This window comes from Antechinus flavipes, chromosome 2, assembly GCF_016432865.1.
Source record: "Antechinus flavipes isolate AdamAnt ecotype Samford, QLD, Australia chromosome 2, AdamAnt_v2, whole genome shotgun sequence".
Classification (NCBI taxonomy): domain Eukaryota; kingdom Metazoa; phylum Chordata; class Mammalia; order Dasyuromorphia; family Dasyuridae; genus Antechinus; species Antechinus flavipes.
In genome coordinates, this window is record NC_067399.1 from 470,354,143 (window position 1) to 470,368,981 (window position 14,839).

At 35.8% G+C, this 14,839-nt stretch overlaps 1 protein-coding gene across 4 annotated transcripts in view; it reads left to right on the forward strand.

Moving 5' to 3' along the window:
• The first annotated feature begins 488 nt into the window (after positions 1-488).
• The window catches only part of ZBTB43 (zinc finger and BTB domain containing 43), a 65,882-nt gene continuing 51,531 nt past the window's right edge, over positions 489-14,839 (forward strand). For 2 of the 4 annotated variants that reach the window (XM_051979667.1, XM_051979665.1), the window contains exons 1-2: positions 489-685; positions 2,428-2,523. The gene's annotated coding sequence lies outside the window, so the exon portion shown is untranslated. Of the gene's footprint in view, positions 686-2,427; positions 2,524-2,632; positions 2,912-14,839 lie in introns of those variants that run through there. The other 2 variants (XR_007950890.1, XM_051979666.1) reach the window with 2 other exon arrangements.

Here is a 14,839-nt window from a genome sequence, read left to right on the forward strand (position 1 = left end):
CGACTCTCAGTCTACGCTTTCACTTCTCCCCCTTCCTCCCCTCCTCCTCCTCCCCGGCCCATCAATCCAGCCTCCCATTCAGTAGGAGATGACCAGACTGCGGGTAAGATGCGACAGGTAGCCCAGTCCGGTCCAAAACTCAAGTTCAGATCTTCCTAGAACCAGCTCTAATGGGTAAATTCAGGCGCGTTCCCAAATAGCTCCCAGAACTTGCGCGCACATGCGTTCTCCAACCCTTACTCCTTGCCCTCACTGGTTTTTCTGCTCCTCCTCTCCTCTCTCCTATTTTCCCTGCCCTTCTCTGCGTACGTGTTTGGTGTCTGGGGTGTGTGTGTGTGTATGTGTGTAAAAGGTGGACGTGCTAACAAGCTCGTCCGGTCCGCCTTTTCTCGGACAAATCACTAGCAGCCCCGCCCCCAGCCCCGCCCCTGCTTCCCTCCCACCCTCTTACACCCACCCCGTTTCTCTCCACTTCCCGGCCTGCCTGGTTCTCTCCTGCCGGAAGTGCCTGCAAGAACTTCCGGGTGGGCACGGGTCTGAGGCAGCAGCTGCGGCGGCTGCTACTGGGGCGGTTGGTAGAGGGTCGCGGGACCAAACTGGCGCCGGTCGCGAACGGCTGAGGCAGAGGAGAGCGAGGAAAAGGCTGCCACGGGGCAAGGGAGCGATGTGAAAGGCCAACGCCCAGGTGAGGCCTGCTGGTCGGGTCGGGGGATGCGACCCCAAGATCCAGCCTTGCCGAGGCCTGGTCCGTCAGGAGTCGTTTGGAAGTTGGCTTGAAGCCCGATTTGAGGTGGAGGGTGGGTGTTCGGGCATAGGTTTGTTTCTAGCCGGCCTTTATGGCCGCCACTCTGCCGCGGACTCTGCAGCCCAGGTCCTGGCGGCGCCTTTTTGGGCTCGGTGGGGCTTATTTGGGAGAACGGAGCTGCTGCCTCCGATGGGATAGGGACTAAATGAGCCCGGGGCCCTCGGCGGCTCGAGAACCTTTTGACTCAACCGCCCTGACTCACGGGGAGCCTACGCCCCAGCGCGGCCTGGGTACACAGAGATAACCCTGGGTGGAGGCTAGAGTGTTGGGGCTGTCACTGATTCAGCTTGTGACCTTGTTAGAGTCATTTACAGTCTCAGCAATTTAATTGACTTCATTTAGAAGTTAAGATTGTCTGAAGTTCTTTCCATTTCTAATGTTCGGTGTTGTTGTCATTTTGTTTGAATGTGCTTATGCATGTGTACAATGTACTTGTCTTGAGAATGATATGTAACGTTTGAGCCTATGTGTGCAATGTATGTATGGGCATATTCCTTATATGGTGGAAGTTGCAGTGGATTTAGAATGAGAAAACCTAAATTCAGGTTCCACCTCCGTTTATTAGTCTGTATCTGATCTTGGGCAAGCCTTTTATTTCAAGGGTCTCGGATTCCTCATTTGTAAAATAAGAGATTGGCTAGGTGTTTTCCAAGGTCCAGCTACTGTACAGTGTAGAGGAGCCTCTTCCCATTAATGAAACTCATAAAGGGAAAGGATCAGTTCAGAACTTTTGACCAGGGAGAGCTTCATTTCATGACACACACTTGTTCTGTAAATACATAGGATGATAAATTTTGATCTAAAGCCAAGAGATGCATTGGAAGAAGAGCATTTTTTAAAAAGTTATTAAAAAAAGAAAGAAAATTTTGAAACAAGCTAAAACTTTTCCCTTCTGGAATGCGATTCAAAAGATTTTATGTTAAATGTTATTATTTGCAGCCTGTATGGAGTCGAAATCAATAAACTTATCTTGGAATCAAGAGACCTGATCTTGTATTAGAACTTTTTGACTTAATAATTTTGACCCAGGATCAAGTCACTTCATCTCCAAAACTATTTTCTCATTTTGGGCAAATGGTAAAAGGAATACTTCATAGGGAAGGTTGGGGGGGAGAGGAGGGAAAAGTACTTTGTAAATTTTAAGGCCTTAGAAATAAAATTGTTCTTTTATACTACATAGTCGTAGCATTTGGAAATAATCTTAAGAGATCATCTGTAAAAATCTGAGATTTGAATTTGGTGTTATGCTTTTTATGTTGACAGTCATGTGGATTTGACTAAATGGATAAATGATGGCATTACTAATTTTAGACATTAATTTTCATTCAGCATGCATATATGAATTACCTGTTTTGTGTTGAATGCTGTTTCTCTGCTGGGATCTATGCAGAAGTTAAGTTAGGTATGCTCTCTGCCCAGCTTGAGTTTACAGTTTCATTGGCTGATAATAATGCAGGTAACACAATGGTATATAGGAATATTAAAGGAGAAAGTCTAAAGGAAGAAAAAGTATATATTCACTTTATAGAATACTGTTCTTTCCCTAGTAACTACTTCTCAAAAATATATATACTTTTGAATTTATAGCTTGTGCATAATAATAATAACTTCAACTTCTTTAGGCTTACCAAGTGCTTTCCTCAGAATCGTGTGAGATTGGCCATGCCAAGTATTCCTGTCTTCATTGTGCAGATGAAGAAACTCACTGTATCCCATAGGTAATTTTGAAAAACCCTGTTTCTATACTGCTTTAAAGTATTACAAGTGTCTTCACAATAGTTCTATAAAGTCGGTAATGTGCAAGTATTATGATCTCTATTTTGACAGGTAAGGAAAATGAGGATCAGAGAAATTAAGCTGCTTCCTTCAACTATTAAATATTGGAGCCAATATTTGATTCTAGATCCCCTGACTCGAAATCCATCATTTTCCCCCAGACTCTTATCTTTTCTAATGATTGTAAACGTAAGTCCTTTTTGACAAATGTCACTGGATGCAATAAATTACAATTAACCTGAAGTGGCTTTTGACCATTGTTGATAGTTTTAACCTCCCTCTCCCCCAATCATAGTTTCCTCCTCAGTGACATGGGGATAATACTACTTGCATCATTAACTTCATCCTGGGAAAGTGCTTTGAAAATGATAATATGCTATATGTAGAACTTTCTACTTATATGAATTAAAAGCTGACCCAAAGTAGAAGGTTATCAGGAGGTAATGTGTTCCCTATCCCTGGAAGTCTTCAACTGGCTGTTAGATAACTTGAAGAATGTTATAGAAGGAATTCTTATTCAGGTATGGGTTAGACTTTATTATTTCTAAAGTTCTCTCCAGATCTGAGATGATATGAAAAAGAAATGATCTTATGATTGATAAAAGCATAATGATATCCTCATTTTCTTAAAAAATTTGGAAATTTGCTCATTTGTCATTCTTAATGATACAAATGTAGCACTGCCTTTGGTAACCAAGTCTTTAATTTTATTTTATTGTAAAGTTAATCATTTACTTGACTGAGTACTTACTACAAATATTTTTAAATGGAAATTTTAAAGTATTACAGAATCATAGAATTTTAGAATTGAAAGGAACCTTGAAGTAATACAATTTAATTTGTACTTGAACAGGAATTCTTTCTCCACTCAGAAGTAGTTCGTCATCCAGCTTTTGCTTGAAGACCTCCAGTTAGATGAAACCCATTTCCTCCTGAAATATTCTGTTTTTTTTGTGGACATTTCTAATCATTAGGAAGTCTTTTCCTTACATCAAACTTAAATCTTCCTGCAACTTAAAACTTGCTGCAATTCTGCAGTTTGAGATATAGCAAAATAAGTATAATTCCTCTTTTCAATTCTATAAAATATTTGAAGACCACTATTAAATTTGTTTATCAACTTGTCTAAATGAACTGATCTTCAGAGATTTCATCATGAGATTATCCTTCTCTGGAAATCCATAATTCTGTCTTGGTCAGTCTTCAAATATGGTGGTAGAACTGAACATATTCCTCCTTAGGTGGTATGGACAAGGATTAATACTATCCATCAGTAACATCCCTAGCTAAAAAAGATTTTTATCACCTCCGTGGGTAGTAAAATATGCTATAGTTGTACCTTATAAACTGGCTGTAGATTTGTTGATGATTTTTTTGAACATTAAATTCATTTCTTGATGAGTTTGAATAACCTCACTCTACCCTCTAGTAAGCTTCCCCTTGTGTAAACTATAGATTAATTACAGTTCATTAAAATGGAAGTCATAGGTATAGTTCAAAAGATACTGAATGCTCTCTCATACAGTTAACATTGTGTTTTGAGAAGTCTTGGCTTCAAATTTATATATGGAATATTTTTTTGGACGTATTATTTTGAACAAATTTAGTGTGTATAAAACCAAATGATAAAACAATCATTAGGTGATTATTTGTTTAACATTTTGCATTTAACATCTGAAATAAAATTTTATTTTATAACTTTTATGGTAAATAAGCAAGGTATAGCTGCATATTTGTTCTAGTCAGTATTATAAACATTTATTAAGTATCTTTTAAACATGCATTTTCAAAGCACTTAACTATCAAGACCTCGGTGTATTTAATGAAATTAAAATGAAGTCAGATTCTGTCTATAACTTCCCCTCCCACAGTCATTTGGGATTCAGTGTAAGATTTTCTTTAGGAAATTTCAGTAAGGCTTTGTTTTTCCTTGTGAAGGAAACTTTCAGATTGAAAAACGGACCTTTTATTACCATGCTGACATTCAGAAAGATTTATCAACTTCTTCAGTGTATACCAGAGTAGGGAATAAGAACTTTGTATTATGTTCTTTAATTTAAACTAGTAGTTGCTCTAAGGGAGCTATTTAAAAAGTCTTAACATCAGACCCAGCAGTTACAGTGTTATAACATTGACACAAACTTTTATTTTTGAATCTTGAATTATGTTTATAAATGGAGTTTCATAAGACATTGGCACAATCATAAAATTTCCATGTATAAACTTAATTCAAAACAGTGAAAATTTACATCCTAATTTTACTTTATATGCTTTGTATGGGGTTAGGGATTTATATTCTCCATTTTTGTTTTTAGAGCAAATATTTCTTAGTTATGTCATGTTTATGAGAGGTTAGCTAGGTGGCCTAGTAGATGAAAGCATTGGACCTTTCAGGAAGGAAAACCTGAATTAAAATCCAGCTTCAGAGGTTAGCTGTATGATCCTGGACAAGTCACTTGACTTGTCTACCTCACTTTCTTCATCTGTAAAATGAGAATAATAATAGCACCTACATATGAGGTAAGGATAAAATAAAAGTTTGTAGAGTACTTTACTATTATTTAAAGAGCTATATAAATATTATGTTATTATTTATTACTAAAAAGTTTTCTTATAATGAATTGGGATAAGGAATATTAGCAGGGATGTGGGCCTAAGAACAAAAGTATCACTTAAGATTTACAGATAGTAGTATTGATTAATCCTTTAACACTTGACATTTTATAGGCAAAATCTTTTGCTATTGATTTGAAATTCATGTTTTCAAGAATATGTATTTTTAACTTTATACATTCTGAAAATGTATATATAAAACCCTAAAATAAATCAAATTTTCTCTTATGTGTCACATGCATCACTTTCATAAAGTCCAGTCTGAGAGTCAGTACTTGGTATAGCTCCTCATATGTAATTATTTATTATTACATTATATGTAATTAATTATTAAATATTTAATAGATCTTTGTTGGTTTTTTTTACTTGATATTTGAAACATTTTTTCTAAATCTTGAAAATTTGGTTGTAGAAGCCTTATAAAGAGAAATACTTCTAAAATGATAATTTGCACTTATTGTTTACCATTAAAGTTCAGCTAACCAAAAAAGCATTAAGAAAAATAATAGAGCACTTCATTTTGTGCATTGGATAAAAATTTATAGCTAGGAATAAGTTTTATATGTTCTGGTAATATCCAGAGTCTGAAAACAATTTTTAAAAGGTTGTGGTTATGTTTGTACATAGATTCACAGGCAGAAATAAATAATAAAATGAACGTGGAAACATTAATAGCACTGGGGGTTCTTTTGAATTCTTTCCTTGACTACTTTTTACATCTGTAGTATTTTTATTTCTAACAGACATAATAACACAATTGTCATTCAATAAATTTTATTTGATAATAGTCATTTTTGTGAAATGTGAAGGCCTATGATCTTTGCTGTTATGTGTGTCCACACTAATGTAATCATATAGAATCTCAGAATTGAAAAGATCTCATCTAGTCCAACCAGTAAACCCATCCAAATATAACTTGTTCAATGAGTAATCATCTAGTCATTATAACTTGGAGTGATAGGAAATCTGACACCTACAGAACCAGTCCATTCCACTTCTGGACATCTCTCATTGCTAAGATGTTTTATCCCTGTATGGATTTGACACCTGAGAAGTCCACCTACTGCTCATTTTGCCCGGTGGGACTTCAAGAAGTACTTTTTCATGAATTATTGAAGTATTAGCTATGAGATCCACTATCTAAGGGATAGAATTTTACATGATTTGAGATAAAAAGATGTCAATGTGGCATCTACATTTTTTGTTATTTATGTTAGAATGGCTTCTATTTTGTCTTTCATTAAAAAAAGTATCAAAGTTTAAAATCTCAGTTTTTTTGGTTGTTCTAGTTAAAAGGTTTATAGTAAAAGCTTATAATAAAGTAAAATTTAATATAATAAAGTAAAATTGGTAGACATTTAGACGTTGAGTTTAACTATTGCTAGATCTTTTACTGCAGTTCTATCAGGATGTTTCATTGTGGTATTGAGGTGATTTCTGTGTGATTGTGACTTAGGATTCTCAATTCTTGTGCCAGTGAAATGCAAGGTCTGACAGAGTATACTTTAGTTGGAAAAACTTGTTATATGGGACCAATGACAGACTAATCTGTTGTCCAAGGACCAGCTTTGCCAAATTCAGTGAGACTCATCATTTAGGTTAGTTGTAGAGTAAGAGTTTTTTTCTTCTTAGCAGTTCCCACAGATGGACTAATAGATTTTGGAAAGATCTGCGCAAATACCCATAACAATGAAATTACAGATGATCAAAGTATAGAAGATAGTCATCTTGTCGTTGAACTGGTCATTTAGACTCCTTTCTCTACCCCCACATTGAATCAGATATCAAATTTTTTTTTTGACTGCCTCTGAAGTAGCTCTAATACTCAACCCCTTTCCTTTTTAATCCTGCTGCCAAAACCTTCATTACCCAAGTATAAGCTTTTCCATAAAATCTGGATGACACTTTAGGGATTATCTCATCCTGATTTTTCATTTTACAAAGGCAGAAACTGAGGTCCAGAGATATAATGACTAAGGAAATAAAAAGCAGAGTCAGCATTCCAATCCTGAACTAGGGTCTTTAAGTTCAGCAGTTTTTATCATACTGTATTCATTTGTCTTGCTTATTAGTCAATTCAATTCAGTATGCATTTATTAAGCACCTATTCTTAAAAGGCACTATTTTATCATGGTGATGCAAAGATGAAAAAATATGTAGTGCCTATCATTTCTTTAAGGCTCTTTTAATAAGGGTCATGGAAAACTGCTATGTCACAGTTCTTTGTGTAGTAATAGTTAATCCCCAGCTATGATAGAAAGAAGACAAATACAAATCCTCCTGCAAATCAGAATAAAATAAGTGCTTAGGAGAATTTCAACAGAGAGATGGGAAAGATGAGAATAAGATAGATGACTTCTAGCTAGAGTAATGAAGATAATTTTTTAAAAATAGCTTTTTTATTCAAAATGCATGCAAGGATAGTTTTCAACATTCACCCTTGTAAAACCTTTATGTTCCAAATTTTTCTCTCCCTCCCTCTTTCCCTTTTCCTCTCAGACAGCAAGTAATCCAATGTAGATTACACATTTGCAATTTTTCTAAACATATTTCCATGTATATCATGCTATGCAAAAAAAAAAAAATCAGATCAAAAGAGGAAAAAAAGTGAGAAAAAAATAAAACAAGCCAACAAATGGCAAAGGTGAAAACACTATGTTATGATCCATATTCAATCTCCATAGCCATCCTGGATGCAGATGGCTTTTTCCATCATAAGTCTATTGATCGTTTAATTTTTGAAAAGGGCCAAGGTTTGGGATAATTGTTGTAGCTCTGTGATGAGTAGGAACAAGAAGCAATTAGGAATAAAAGGATTTTTTTGTTTTTTTCAGTAAGAGCCCAGTTGAGATTAGATAACATAAGGTTGTGGTATACTTTGATCACCTAACTTTTCCAGCTCTATCAGTAGCACACAAGAAGGAACAAAGGACATAGGGTTTGATAGCTAGGGGTTTGACAAAGCATGAATGGACAATGATTCAAGACTATAGGATATTCTAGAGTTGAACAGATTAACGGTTCACTGTTGAGAATAGGAAAGTAAAGTCAAAGTAGTGATAATAGCCTAGGAAAGTACTTCTGGAATATTTAGAGTTTATGGTAAGGACATTGAGTAAATTTAGGAGGCATGGGAGAGATGGGATTATGGCAGGTTATGATGGTCTAAAGGAATTTCAGGAGTTAATGATCACAGAAGTTGAACACTTGTAGTACTGGTAAGATCAAGGTTGTTGTCATTTCTATAACTGAGAGGGGTTTTAATTATGGGAACTGAGTTGATTGAGAAACAGGATGAGTAAGATATTTGAGTCTTCAGATGATATGGTACTACAGAAATGTAAACACTAAGATTTAAAGTGTTGACATCCCTTAATATAAGGACTTCTGGAGAAAGGACAGAAAATGACTTTGGAGCCAGTAAATAACAAATACCTATATTTTGAATGGGTGATTGGTGTTAATAGAAAACTTCAAAAGAGAATTTACTGGGTGACTGCTACTGGGAGAATCTGGAAGTGTCCATGGGGAACAAGGAGTGGCTGATTCCTATTACACTGTAATTTTCACACACACACACACACACACACACACACACACACACACACACACACACCATTGTGTTGTCAAATATGAGAGTTAAAAGTGCAACCAGTACTGCATAGGGTTGCCTGGGATTCAGTAGTCATCCAGAAAATGTTAAGAGGGGCATTGAAGATGTTCAGTTATGAGTGGGATTGAGAGATTTGGAAGACAAGTTTATTGTGTCTGGGCATAGAGTGGGTGTTTACCTTTAGGCAGTTAGATACTCATTGTCATCAGGGTTAGGAAAAATAAAGGTAACTAGGAATTTGAAAGAATGAGTCTAAACAGGATAGTAAATGTGAGCATTTCTGCTGCTGATGGCAGGTGAGTAAAATGTTTACTCTCTCTCCCTTTCCCTCTCCCTCTTCTTCCCCTTCTCTTTTAATAGTTGGGCCCATGCAGTGTTGGATAAACTACTTCACCACTTGAGGTGTTTACATCTCTGTTGTAGTATTTCTTGATCTTAAAGGCTTATCTCAATCATGATTGCTCTACCTTGTAAATTTTCCTTTTAAAATAAAGCAACCAGAACTGAAAATAGTATTTGAAATGTTGTTTGATCAGGACAGAATTTGTGGTACTCTCATCTCCAGTTTCTTGGACTTGTAGTTCTCTTAAAGCAGCTTAAGATAACATTATTTTATTGCTTTATCACAGTTAACTCAGTCACTTTTAATCTATTAAAACTCTTTGCTTTTTCAAATAAACTACTATCTTGTGATTTGTTCTTGAAATTAGTAAATATCATTTAGTATATTTGATTCAGAATCCTTTTTGAAACTTGATACTGTCACACTATACCTTGGTACTATCACCAATTGTATCGAAGGTAACAAATATTAATATATTTGTAGTATTCCTTCTGCAGCTTAGTAAAAAGCTTAGTTTGTTTGACATGATCTATTCTTATTGAAGTTATATTTTTAAACTTCTAGTCTGATGACAATAACTGCCTAAGTGTAAACACACCTACCCTGTCTCCATACACAATTAACTCAGACAACTCCACTAGAAACTGGACACCCTAACATCTTCTGAATAACTATTGCATCCTGGACAACCCTGTGCAGTACTGTTTGCATTTTTAACTCTCATATTTTACAATACAATGATTTATGTGTGTGTATATAAAATTATAATGCTTTGTGTCATTTTCAGACTTGCCAAAGATATCATTTATTTCTTTGTCTAAGTTAGAATTAAAAAAAATAGAAGGCCACACCTATATATCTCCACTGGAGAGTTCCCAAATTGACATCAAATCATTAATGATAGATATCTTTTTGGGTCTAGGCTGGATTCCCCTGATTATGTTGTCATCTAATCCATGTCCAAATCATTTTTTTCTACAAGAATTATGTGGTAACCTTGGCCAATTACTTTACCAATCTAAATAAAATATATTTGTAGCATTCTTCTTTTACTAGCTTCGTAAAGGTGTAAGAAAAAGGAAACGAGGTTAATTTGACATAACCTGTTCTTGTTGAAGCCGTATTTGCTTCTTTTGACTGTTTTTTCATTAACCCCTGTTTTGAATGTAGTCAACTCATTGGCCTTTGGTTTGCAAATTCTACTTTATCCCTTTTTTTTTTTGAAAATTGAGACAATATTTGTCATTTCTTTACAGGTCTTTGTACAATCTTTAGAAGTTTTCCAATTATGGCTCAGCAATTATATATTTTAGTTTTCTGATTAGCTGTAGAAAGTAGGCACTCTGAGGGCAGAGACTATAGATAAGACATTTATTAAGAGTTTACTATGTCAGATGCTATGCTGAGTGTTAGGATGTTTTTTCCTTTTTTCTTCAGTGCCAAGTATCGGTCGTGGAATATAGAAATCACTTAATGGTTGTTGAGTTTCCCAAGAATGTAGTTCATCTCCTAAAGGGTAGGTGATTACTCTCATTTTCTCCCCATTCTTTGTTTTCTGTTCTAAAGATCATTCTTCTTTGACAGAGGAAACAGAAACAAAGAAGTTTTCAATATCTCTGCTCTCTTCTCTGTTCCTTTTTATTGTCTAGTCACCCTGAGGAAAAGGTTGTCTTCTCTTTCTTTATTGTCTTCTTTTACCATCCTTGTTGTCCTTTTTTCCTTGCCAACATAAACACACTGTGAGCTGTAGCCTTCCTTAAGTATTCCTAAAGGACCATGCCACTTAAGTATTTATTCTCCACTATCTGCCCTTGCCTCCAACGTCTATCTTTCTAAAAACCTTAAGTTAGTTGAATTACTGTACATCCATTTTAATCTTTCTAGACATTTGGGGATACTAGAAAAGGATGCCCTCAAGAATGTCACATTCTAATGGGAAAGGCAAAATTTAAATAGCAATAATAATATATAGCAATAATAATAATATTAATAGCATATTTTATATATAATAATAAATAGCAATAATAATATAATAAATAGCAAAATAAATGCAAGATAAATACAGTATAAAGTTAAGGTAATCTCCAGAGGGAAGATACTAGGAAGAGATGTGGTTGCTCTTCATTCTTATAGAAGAAGGTGATCATCAAGTAGGTGATGGCCATGACAAGTCATGACTTGCAAGTGATTTTGTTTAAATGAAGGAGGGCTCTGCAAAGAATCCATCTCACTTTTTCTTCTGGAGTCATATGAGTGTAGTAGCAAAATAAAGATCAGGAGGACTGGAGACTGGAAATGATCCCAGATACAGTGAGAGACCTTGGCCTTTTTAAGCTAAGGGTTTTCCCAGATCTCAGTTTGACTGAGGCAACATCCATTTTGTGATTAAGGTTAGGTAAGATGTGAGGCAAAGAATGGCCTCTTTTACCTAATCAAAAAAAAAAAAAAAAAAAAAGGAAAAAAAGAAAAAAAATTATGGAAGAGAAATATCCTCAGGATTTCTGGCCAAAAAAGAAAGGATTGCTAATTACATTCACTTTGAGCCATCTGGGCTCAAACAAAGGATAGAGAGAACTGGAGAAAGCTTTCTGATAGAAGGAGAGATTTGAGTTTTCTCTTATTCTTGAACCTGAAGGTAAGGAGCAAGAGCATTCTAGGAATTGAGGGATAGCCAGCAAAAGGCACACAGTTGGGAGAGAGAGGATCCTGTAGAAGTAGGTCAATGATTCTAGATCCTAGAATACCAGGAAGAGAAGAATAAAGTATAAGAAGGAAATTGGGGGGGGGGGGGCTGTTTGTGAAGGCCTTTAAATTCTAATTACAATTTTATAGGAAGCCACTGTGATTTATTAAGTGGGGAGAGCGGTATATGATATGGGGAGATACTTGAGGCAGGGAGATCAACCAGTAGCTTGTTGTAAAGTCTCAGATGATGAGAACCTGCCATCAGGGATTTTTAATTGTATGAAAGGGAAGGAGACATGAAGATAGGAAAGGTAAGATTTGCTATTAAATAATAATAGCTAACATTTATATATAGCATGCAAGACTTGTGGTAAGTGCTTTACAGTTATTTTATTTGATCCTCACAGCATTCCTGGGAAGTAAATGATGTTATTATCCTTATTTTATAGATGAGGATACTAAGATGAATAGAAGTTAACTGATTTGTTACACAACTAGTAAGTTAATTGAGGCCACATTTGAACTCAGGTTTTCCTGACTTCAGGCCTACTGCTCTATCCACTGTGCCACCTAGTTACCTCTTAACAACAGATTGCATATGTGGGGTAAATTGGATGTTGATGACACAATGGTTGTGAATCTGGATGACTGTGAGGATGATAGTCTCCTTGTCTTTAATAGAAAAGTTGGGAAGAGCAAAAGGTTGGGGAGAAGAGATAATGTGTCTTGTTTTGGACATAGAATTTGACATGGCTACAGGCTATATACCTAGGATTTGTTCTTGTTTGTCCTTCCTTCTTGAAGAGGATCGATCATGCCTTCAGGAAGGTAATACCAGGATATGCAAGTGAGTTGTATTTAAGTGAGGGAGGGCTGTGCAAAGGCACCAGCCTCATTTTCCTCTTCAGAACCATCTGGGAGTAGTGGCAATATGTAGATCAAGATGACTGGAGATGGTCCTGCATTCATTGGGAGACCTTGTGACATAGATTAAGTCTGGGAAGCAACGGTTAGGCAATTAGAAGGGAAAACCAGAAGAGAGAACTCAAGTATTTTGAAGACCTATGGAGAAGAGGGTAATCTGCTAGGAGAAGCAGGTGATTAATAGAATCACAGAATAGAGCTCGAGAACATGAGGATCAAAACATGTCTGAAAGAAAAGTTTTAGTAGAATAATGAATTCCATTTAGCAGAGTTCAGAAATGACAAAAGAGAAAAGAGAACAGAATATAGATATTTTAAGGGAGGTGGAGAGGAGAGAGAGAGGGGATAGTGGCTAATGAGGATGTTGGGGTCAAGTGAGAACTTTTTAAGGATGAGAGGTGGAAGGGTTCAATTGTTTGCAGCAGGGAATAGATCAGTAGCTGGAGAAATTGTATTTGAGGATGATAGGGAGGGGATGATCATCCAGAGAGCAGGGTCAAAGATGCATGAAGGACAGTTTGCTTTGTCAGGGGGGAAATTATCTTTTTGTGAGAGTCAGGTGAAGAAGATAGTGAGGGGAAGATGTCAAAATGATGTTAGATGAAGAGGAGAAAAGGTAGTTCTTGAAAAATAGCCTCAATTTTTTTTTCTGTGAATTGTGAGGTGAAGTCCTTAGCAGAGAGGGTAAGCGGAAGGATATTGTGGGCATGGGGGGAGGGGAGTGTGTGTGGAGGAGACACTTTGGTATAGCTGCTGTAGTGTTTGCTGGGAAATCAAATAGGGAAATATAAAAGCTTTACTGCAATGAAAACCCAGTTGAAATTATATAATAAAAATATGTAGTCTACCTAGTAACAAGCACTAGAGATACAACAGTTAAAAAGGAAACTGTCCCTAATCATATAAATGCTTATTTTTTTTTTAAGGGGGCAGCAATTATAGTCAATACAAAATAAGTATAAAGTAATTGCCAAGTGAGATGGCAACAATTGAGAAGATTAGCATAGTTCTCTTGTGACAGTTATGGAATTGTGAAACAAATGAGAGAGTTTGCAAGCCTCTAGGATAGACTACAGAATCAGAAAGATTGAAGGTGAAATGTGTTATCTAGGGAGCAAGTGAGGAGAGGTGTATTTGGCAGGAACATATGAGTGTTTTTGTAAAGGAGCATGAAAAAGTAGACTATTCCCACAATCCATACCTAGTTTGTTGGATATATGTAGACAGTCCATTTCCTTTATATTTTAAGGTGTTTTTGTATTTTCCTTCCTCATCTATAAAAGGGAGGGAAACTGGACAAAAAGACTCTTAGTGCACTTCCTTGTTCTTCTGAAGAAATGGAACTTTGTAACTTTCAATAGTGCCTTGTACATAGTAGGTTCTTAATTGTTAAATGGTTGAGTGAATAATAAATACAAAAGAAGCCATTAACTTATATAAAATAGGCATCTGTTTAATAAATGAATTCATATTTGTCATTCTGCATGGGTCAGGAGTGTGATGTGGGTGTTGGTTGGTTTGATTGATTGGGTTGTTAGAAGAAACCATAGGGTCATAGGTCAAGGACTGGATGTTGTTAAAAAAAAAATACATAAAAATGCCACATAGCTACTTAAGAAGAAAAGTAAAATTGCTTGATAAAATACTTTGACTTAATCTGCTAGCTGCCACATTGGCAGTGTTATTATGAATAACATGTAATATTTAGCATTCAAACTTGTTTATTATTCTGCCTCCTAGATGTTTTTTGATGTAAAATAATAAGAGTCCTGGAAAAGAATTTTTTCCCTTGTAACAGTTTGTTAAAGTTTAAAAATTCTACATCAGTAGATTTTGGTTTCATATACTAACTCCTTCTGTTAATGCTTAAACAATGCAAACATTGCTTAAAGAATTGCAAACCTAAAGAAATAAAGGCTTCTTGTAGTACTGCACTTGTCATGGAGTTGACTCTCAACTATTGCATAAATCCTGAAGAGCACAAACTTTGGCAAAGCTCTACTAAGCTGAGAAAAGGCTTTTTGAGTATGTGCTTGGCAATGAACTGAAATTCTTTATGGAACCATCTACTAAAGGTGTT